The sequence below is a fragment of the Delphinapterus leucas genome, unplaced genomic scaffold, assembly GCF_059928025.1.
Source record: "Delphinapterus leucas isolate spDelLeu-1000000601 "Yukka" unplaced genomic scaffold, BTC_Dleu_Yukka2 spDelLeu_asBTCV2_sq53, whole genome shotgun sequence".
Lineage (NCBI taxonomy): Eukaryota > Metazoa > Chordata > Mammalia > Artiodactyla > Monodontidae > Delphinapterus > Delphinapterus leucas.
The window spans coordinates 4,101,004-4,110,378 of NW_028322262.1; the positions used below are offsets into that span (position 1 = coordinate 4,101,004).

The 9,375-nt window shown below is 33.5% G+C and overlaps 1 long non-coding RNA gene across 1 annotated transcript in view; it reads right to left on the reverse strand.

Moving 5' to 3' along the window:
* LOC149743923 (uncharacterized) overlaps positions 1–9,116 on the reverse strand; it is a 29,030-nt gene extending 19,914 nt beyond the window's left edge. Inside the window, exon 1 of the long non-coding RNA XR_016391672.1 lies at positions 98–9,116. This is a non-coding gene — a long non-coding RNA (uncharacterized LOC149743923). The remainder of the gene's footprint in view (positions 1–97) is intronic.
* Between the last annotated feature and the right edge of the window lie 259 nt (positions 9,117–9,375).

Here is a 9,375-nt window from a genome sequence, read left to right on the forward strand (position 1 = left end):
CTTCCCCCAAATAGTTGGAATAATCCTCCGACTCATTAGTCTATGAAATTACTCACCCCTATAAAAACTGACAACCCTGTACCCTGGGGCCTCTTACCTTCAGAGATGGCCCACACTCTGTGGAGTATGTATCTCCCTGAATAAACCTTCTTTCACTTTACTATAGCTCTCTCTTGAACTCTTTCCTGTGCGAAGCCAAGAATCCACACTTGGCAGCCGTCCCAGGGACTCGCCTGAGACCTGGGACGTGACCATCTTCTCGCACTCCACTTTATCTCCTGCAAGTCTGAATTGAAATAATAAATATTAAATTAGCTTTCTTCTAAAGGGATTTTTACATTTTCTTTAGTTTATGATAAGCCTAGAATGTGTGGTAACTTGGAATAAGAAAAAAAGAAAGATTTGAACGCAAAAGGCTGTAATGAACTACAAGGGGATGATTGGGTTCTATGGATAAACTGAGGAAGATAAGGATGCCAAAGATTCCACAGTTAAGTCATTTGCTGTTTTGTGTTTGTTTATGAGTTCTCTCCTGTGTGGTCAGGTCACTGGAAGTTGCTGTTCTCTTGCTCTCTGTACATCCCCAGCTAGACCAGTGCCTGGGGTCTAGCTACACCCTACTCACATGACTGACCTTCCTACATACTGTCCCCAGGCCCCAGCTAGAGATTGTTCTTATCAAAGAGGAGGTGAGGGGCATGCCCGCTGCTAGTTTCCCTGGTAACCAATGAGCTAACCTGACTTCAATTCCCCCTATAACTGCCAATCTCCTCTTCCCCCCAGGAGCAAAGACTGGCACCATGTGCTGCCCACCATCTGCTGCACATGGTGGGGTGTTGCTTCAGAAGTATAAGATCCCGCTATCCATTAAACCATTGATGTCTCTGTCACTGACTCCGGGCTCTTTCTTTGTCTTGAAGCTGGGCAACTACAGGCCTTGAAGGCCAGTGGGGTGCAACCCAACACCTCCTTAATGCCCATATTTTGTTTACTGAATACAATCAAAGTTGTTATTGACAATTTGGAGAGTAATGCAAAGGACACATTAGTGGTAGGATGTCAGCAGTTGCAAAAAATAAGCCTCAATTTTGGTGATTTCAGATTGAGCTGGAATAGAGCTCCCTTGGAAAATTTTAAAGTATATTTATAATAATAAAACCAACAACAATAGTGGTAGTTGTAATAATATAAACAATGATAATGACTGCCAACATTAATGCACGCTATCTGACTCAGGTATTGTTGAAGTGCTTTACCTGGATTATCACTTAAATATCACTATAATGTATGAGGTAAAACTGTTGTTCCCTCTGTTTTCAGTGAAGAATTTGAATCACCAAAAATTTAAGAAACTTGCCAAAGATCAAACTTCTTACAAATGAAAGTCGCAGAGAGTCAGAGTTGGTAGACTTAGCTAATCACCCTACACTAGTATACTCTCCATTCACAGAAATGAGGGGAGAGGGAATTTAGCCTTTGATTTATATTAATTGATAGAGTAATTCTAGAACACTGAGCTTCTGTGGGTTATGAATGCTATATTTGTGTTTATTTTGTATGTATTTCCTACCTTTTAAGATTATTTTTCATTTTATTTATGTGCGACAGAATTGTGTCATGAAATAAATATCACTAGAAATATATTTCTCATACTGTCAACTGGTTGCCAAGCCACGTACTTATAACTGTTTAAAACTGAGCAAGTACTATTATGTAAACAGATGTTTCATCCTCCATAAGACTGGTGATTTATGAAATACATTTTGTAATAAGTTAAGAAGACTGTAGAAATATCACTTCCCCATAAATGAAACAAAAGAATCAATTTATTACACAGAAAATGGGTAATGTGGAAATTGGATTCTGTGACAACTCATTGAACAAACAATCATGAGCAACCACAATAAAATGTAATTTCCTTTACCTTAAATTCTTTAAAGTTAGCAGTTAAAGCTGGATTCTCATATATGCCATTCCATATCTTCCAAGAAAATGATTTTGTGTGTCAAATATCTGTAGCAAGGATAATTCATGAGCTGAGATTTTAAGGGTGAAGAAACCAATGAAAAGTTGCACTGGTGTTCCTTTGCTTCAGACTTATAACTGCACAATGTTAATTTTTTTTCAGTTTTGTGTGAGCTTATGTAGTGACAGGAAAGCATAATATAATCAAGACAGCAGGGAGCTTCTCTCTACAACTCGAATGAATTTACATTTGTCCATTATGTAAATGATTCTTCACTATTTTCCTATTTGCCTATTTGAAGTAGCGTCAGAGTGAATTTCCATGTGCACTTATGAAAGTGTTTTCAAAGTCTTTCTACAATGATACAAAAATACTCATTTTTTCATTAATATTAAGATAAGTTACTGGTGTATTTCTATCAGAAATAAGAAATTGGTCAAATGTGTTCTTATTTTCTTTATTTATCTTGTATATGATTTATCCTGCAAAGCTAAGTCTGTTAATAGATTTATTTCATAACCTGAATTAGCCATGATTATAGTTTTAATAGTTGGAGGTCATTAAATACTTTTTATAATGTTTTTATAATAATTAGTAAATCCTCTAAAGTTTTCACTTAAAAGGGTGTGAAAACTATGTGTTAAATAAGAACAAAAATAAAATAAAAATATTATCACATCTATGACAGATATCTTTAATCAATAAATTCTAGAAATTTATCAAATAGAAAGTTTCCAGCCTCTGCAAGTTTTGAATTATATCCCTCTCGTTTTATTCTCTTGTAAGATAAATATAGTTGAATGAATTTTGCTGTAAATATGAAAAATACTTTCAACCCCAGAAGTTAAAGTGCATTTTAAAATGAATGCTTTTCAACATATTTCATTTAATAGTCAACTTTACTTTTGACTCAATGAATGCCATATATTTTTTATTCCTGAAATTTAGTTCACTTTATAGCAGTTGCACAAGTAGTCACTCACTCAGTCAGTGCAATTAATAACATACGGCAGGCAAGTAGTAAAAGTGTTTAAACCATTTATTTTCTTTAGTGCAGACTTGGGGAGGTTTGCTATGGCACAGATTTTTCACTAGTAAGCAAGTTTCTGTTCAGTAGTGTATATGACATTTTTTTCTGAGTTTATTGTCCAAAGGATAGTCTAAGCTCACAGCTCCATCCTCCTCAATGAATACTTCTCCCAAATTGCTCATCTACTTTTATGCTTTAACTATCACGTTTGTGGCCACAAACCTCATATTAACAACCAGTGCTCTAATTTTTTGTTTCTCTAATTATCTATTCAAAGCTACCTTCAAGGTATCTCCACTTTCATTTTCTCCCAACCACACAAATTTAATAGTCATAAACAAAAAGCTGTCTTTCTATTGCTCTTGTGCCTCTTCTTACCCTAGACTTTTCTTTTGCATCTGTAGATCATGCCCAGTCTGCCCTCTGCCCAGACTTGAAGTCTTCAATTTCTACTTCAGTGTCCACTTACATCCAGTACCTTCCATTGCTCTACTCTGGGCTTGTGTTCCTGCTTTAATTTGTTTCACAAAATGCCTTTATTTTGTAGTACCTCTGTCATCAAACTAAATCCCTTAGGCATCTAAGACTTTTCTGTAACTAGCAGAATGAGTTCTTTTCAGAGTCATGCTTATTTCTTATAACTATGCAAACCAACACCTTTAGTTAAGTCATCTTTATCAATACTACTCCTCCCCTTGTATCTCCTTCTACACACACACACACACACACACACACACACACACACACTTTATTCATATCGGCAACTATTCCTTTCCTCATTTTATGCCTCACATGGGCAACCGTTTCTAATATGCTCAACTAATTCAAACCATATATTTTACTCTAAAGGTTGCTTAAGAATTTTCTTGCAAATTCTGAATTGCTTATGCTTAAATATTTCAATTCTTGATATTCTCTTTTTACTACCTCATCCACTGTGTGATGCATGGTGACCTGGAATTTAAGGAAAAATTCTAGAAGGGTTTTCTAGAGGGTGGATGTTTTCTTTCATTTAAATTTTAATTAAATACATTGACATTATTTTAACACAATAGCACTTGTTTAAAAATGTTTCCTTATTTATAAATCAGTTAGATAGAATAGTAAAGGTCATAAAAACCAATTGTAATAAAACTATAAATTTCAGGATTTCTATGGGAACCTAATGCAAAATGTAATTCAGAAGAGGATATATGAAAGCAGATTCTGTAGAAATTCTCTGAGTTCAAATATGTCATTGTAGATTTTCACTCTGCTTCCAAATGACACAAGCGTGATATAAAGTGAACCTCTTTAAGTTTTTTATCATTTAAATTTGTGAATTTATTATCCATTCCAGCTTTTTAGTGTTTTTTAAAGACGTGGGTGGGATGCAGGCATTACTTCTTGCACCATTTTGGCTTCATACCACTAGATTTAAGCATTTAACAGTTGGAAGCCTCTTACGTGTTCATTTGTAGAAAATGAACTAGGGAGGATGGTTTCACAGTGACTCTCCTGCCTTCTCTCTGCTCCAAGTGGAACATCTGCTGGAGGTATGTGCATTCTTTCTGCAAAGACATGATGTCCTTGTACCCATTTTCAATTTCGTAATGATTGTCAGTGAGAACTGGTGAAGCGTGAAGTAGAGAGTGCAAGTTTGGTTGTCAGGAACAGCAATGATCTGTGCTAGATAGGAAGGTTAGATAGGAAGATAGAGGTTAGATAGGAAGAAAGGAGTTGATGTATTAAAAACGATGCTGGATTGAGGTCCTCTGGAAACCAAATTGGAGACATTTATTTGCATGAGATGTATCAGACGGTGCTCTTAGTCACAATTGCCATAAAGGAAAGGAAACAATGAGAGTTTGAACCTTGATGTAGTTGAAATAGAGGTTTCATTCACTCCTATGAGAAGCTCTAGAGTTTGTATGGCCAAATAGACTACAAGATCAAAATGAAAAATTGCAATAATGACATAGTCAGGAAATTAAAAAGAGGAAAGAAAGAAAGAATGAATGAAAGGGAGAAAGATTGAGAAGAGACTAGTGAATAGCTGTAAAACTAATCAAATTGAAAAGGAAAAATGTTTTGAATGAATAAAAAATCATAAATATCATGAAAAATAAATTAAAAATCATAAACTGTATATATTGGCAGAGCATAACAGGAAATATCTCATAAAACTTTGTGCACTGCACTAAATTTGGGTATCTTCACATAGTAGAAATCTATTTTAGTATTAACATAAAATTTCATGTTGTAAAGCCTCCTAAATAACCATTAACAAGATATAAGGACACATTTTTAACAGAATTAACTTGTAATTTTTAATGCCTGGATTTAGGAATAGTAAAATAAATACTGGGTTTTGATAAGCCCAGTGGAACACCAGGATATTTGAGAAGATAAAAAATTATTAATTTTAGTCATGAATTAAATTAATCAATACGTAAAATATCTACTATGACATTAATAACACTCAAATACAACTGATATTTTTCAGGCAGTATAGACCTTTCTTATTTTCCCTATTTTGCAACTTTTTGCTCTTTTTCAATTTTTAAAATTTATTCTTTTGTTTTTTTCCATCTGCCTCTTTCTAATGTTTATTACTGAAGCTAGATTTATGGATGTCAAAGGAACATATTAAAACCCACAAAATTTAGTATTAATGACTCCTCTGAAAATATGAAGTAAAGGCCAAATGCTGTTGAGTGGCATGTAGATGGAAACTCAAGAAAAAATAGTATTTATTATAAAATTAAGCTTATCATCAAATTTGTAAACATGTAAATGGTGTTAGAGACAAGATTTTTCTGTCAGTTTCTCTATATCAGTAGAAAAGGCAACAAGTGCAGAAAAATAAACAAGCAACAACGATGACCTTCCACATGCTATCTGCGCTCTCAATATTTTTGTACTTATTTGACATAGCAAACTCTTAATGAAATGCATGCTGGGGTAAGGAAGGGCGCTGGGGCAGATCGTTGTAACACTCTGCTGGTAAATAACATTGCTCCCCTCCTAATTCTAAGAATCATTCGGTTTCTCTAAGGAAATATATATATTTTGTTGTTGTTGTTATTGTTTGTGGGAGGAGGATGAGATGTCAATTTTGAAGCAATGGAAAAGAAGGAAAGATGTAAAGATAAAAACTGGAAAGACTAATTCCAGAACTGATTTTCAAAATTGCCTGAGAGAAATAATCTATATTGTCAGAAATCAGGATAGTGATTTCCTTTGGGAGTTGCTACCAGAAGCAAAGATGAAGGAGGCTTCTAGACTAAAATGTTTAACAAAATTAGTGTACCCCCTAGAACAGTAGCTCTTTTTTTTTTTTTTTTTCAGTACACGGGCCTCTCACTGCTGGGGCCTCTCCCGTTGTGGAGCACAGGCTCCAGACGCGCAGGCTCAGCGGCCATGGCTCACGGGCCCAGCCGCTCCATGACATGTGGGATCTTCCCGGACCGGGGCACAAACCCGCGTCCCCTGCATCAGCAGGCGGACTCTCAACAACTGCACCACCAGGGAAGCCCAGTAGCTCATTTTTAATGCTTCAAGAATACTTAAAAATAATTTTTTAATGATTAATGTAAACTATGGAAATAGCACACAAAATAAGTACACAACTAATCATGGTAATTCATACCTGTTTTTTTGTTGTTGTTGTTTTTGTTTTTTTTGGCTGTGCCATGCGACTGTCAGGATTTTAGTTCCCCGACCAGGGATTGAACCCAGGCCCCCTGCAGTGGAAGCCCAGAGTCCTAACCACTGGACCACCAGGGAATTCCCTCATGTCTGTATATTCTAATCATGTGATAGAGAAGATTCTAAGATATTCCCCTAAGATCCCTGCACTGTAGTGTAAATGACTTATATAATCTCCTTCTCTTGACTGTGGGTGTAGTCTGGAATATAATGGGATATCACTTCTGTGATTAGTTTACTAATAAGCTAACTGTGTGTTATGCAGAAGGGAGATTATTCTTGTGTGGCTGACCTAATTATGTAAGCTTTTAAAAGAAGGTGAAACATCAGAGATGGAAGAACACAAATGAAGATGAGAACTCCATCAATAGTCTATCATAGAAATCAATTAATGAAATTTATTTTGAGTTCATAGATTTTTATTTTATTGCATTTTCTCTTTAAAATTTTAATCTAATTATTATTGTTAATTATTATAGGTACAATTATCTTATTTTATTAATTTCAACTCTTACCTTTCTAATTTTCTCTCTTCTACTTTCTTTGGGTTTAATTTGATTTTCTTTTTCCAGCATCTTAAGGGAATAATTTAAGTCATTGTATTCATAATTCTTTTTTTTCTAATATAAATACTTAAAGACACATATCTCAAGACTGTTTTAGCTCTATTGAACAAATTTTGATCTACTGTGTTTCCATATTTACTCATTAAAATATTTTCTATTTTCCTGAGTATTTTTTTGTCCCAAGTGTTATTTGTAAGTGAATTGTTTAGTTGAATATTTTCTAATTCACTTGAATATTTTAATATGCCCCTTTTTGTGAATTACTAATTTAATTATGCTGTATAAATGGACTCATACAATATGTCCTATTTGTGGGTGTCTTTTTATATCTGGAATAAAATTTACAAGGTTTTTCTATATTGTAGCATGTATCATTACTTAATTCTTACAATGAATAATATTTCATTGTATGGATATAACACATTTTATTTGCTCATTTATCAGTTGATGGACATTTAGATTATTTCTACTTTTTGTCTATTAATAAACCATGCTGCTGTGAAAAAGTGAAGAGAAGTTATGGTAGATATATGTTTTTATTATTCATAGGTATATACATATGAAAATACCGAGGAGGGGAATTTCTGGATTATATGGTAACTCTATTTTTAACATTTTGAGAAACAGCTGAACTATTTCCCATGGAGTCTGTATCATTTTACATTCCTACCACCAATTTCTCAACATCCTGGCCAGCTAGTTTTATGATCTGTCCTTTTGACTTTAGTCATCCTAGTAGGCATTAAATAGAGAATATACTGTGAATATCCGACTATATCAGTATCAGAGATGATCATGTGCTGTGTGTCATTTAAATAGAGTATATTATATCGATAGTTTTTACGTATAAAACTGCCAATGCATTCTCTGGATGAAGCCCATTTAGCCGTATATACTTATTTTTATATATTGTTGGATTCATTTTTTATATATTTGGATTCATTTTATATATATAAATGAATATATATATTCATTTTTTGGATTCATTTTATATATATAAATGAATATATATATTCATTTTTTATATATTGTTGGATGCATTTTTTCCAAGTATTTTTTGAACATTCTTTGTCTATATTCATTAAGAATATTGGTCTATAGATTGCTCTTATAATGTCCTTATACTAGATGGAAAATAGCCACCTGTCTTATTTCTATAGCGAGGAAACATTTTTTCACACTAATTCATGAACTCATTCTGTTCTATCATGATACATGCAGAAATAATGCAAATTTATATTAACATAGGAAAATTAATCATCATTATCATGAGGTGTTTCTTTTCAATGAAAGAGAAGCATGTAATTTCCATGTGCAGATGCACATTTAATGGGATCAGCTGTATGGTGATGGACAGAAACTACATTTTTGGTGGTGAACATGTTGAAAAGTATGCAGAAGTAGATAATACCATGTTGTACACATGGAACTTACATAATGTCATAAACTGACATTACCTCAATAAAAAACAAATCTAAAAAAAGCACACTTAAGAAGAAAATTACTGTCTTGCTTTATGGTGCTTTTAAAAATGATTTTCCTCCTTCAGTGTTGTTACTTCAAATCTAATAAATTTAAGATGTATATGTAGGGTAGTGTTTATATCTCATATGTGGTTGGCCCATAAATATTATTTAAAATATGCACAGTTTTACATTAGGGTATTATTTCCTGACCTCTCAACTAAAGTTTATAAATAACTGATTCTGACATTCTGTACATTGTAATATAAATGAGCATGGGGTACGATATCAACCTCTTACCATAACTGATCATTAACACTCAAGAATGTTTTATGTTGGAGTGGAAAAGAGTTGGCTATCATTGAATGGAAAACAGAAACATGATTATACTTAGAAAATAAAGGCAGTCAAATGGTTCATTTGCTCTCTTTCCATTTGCAGAATTGTAATAAAAATGCCAACTAGATGGATATTTAGGCAAAAGTACATTGCAATGAAGGTCAGATTACAAGAGGAGCTGCATTAATATACAACATTTTTGTTTGAGCCTGCTTTTCTATTTCAATTTCAAGAGTACTTGGGTATTTTAATTTCAGTTATAGATACCCATTTAGCAACTCTCTTTTCTATAAAATAAATGTTAACACTTCTAAGTTATTC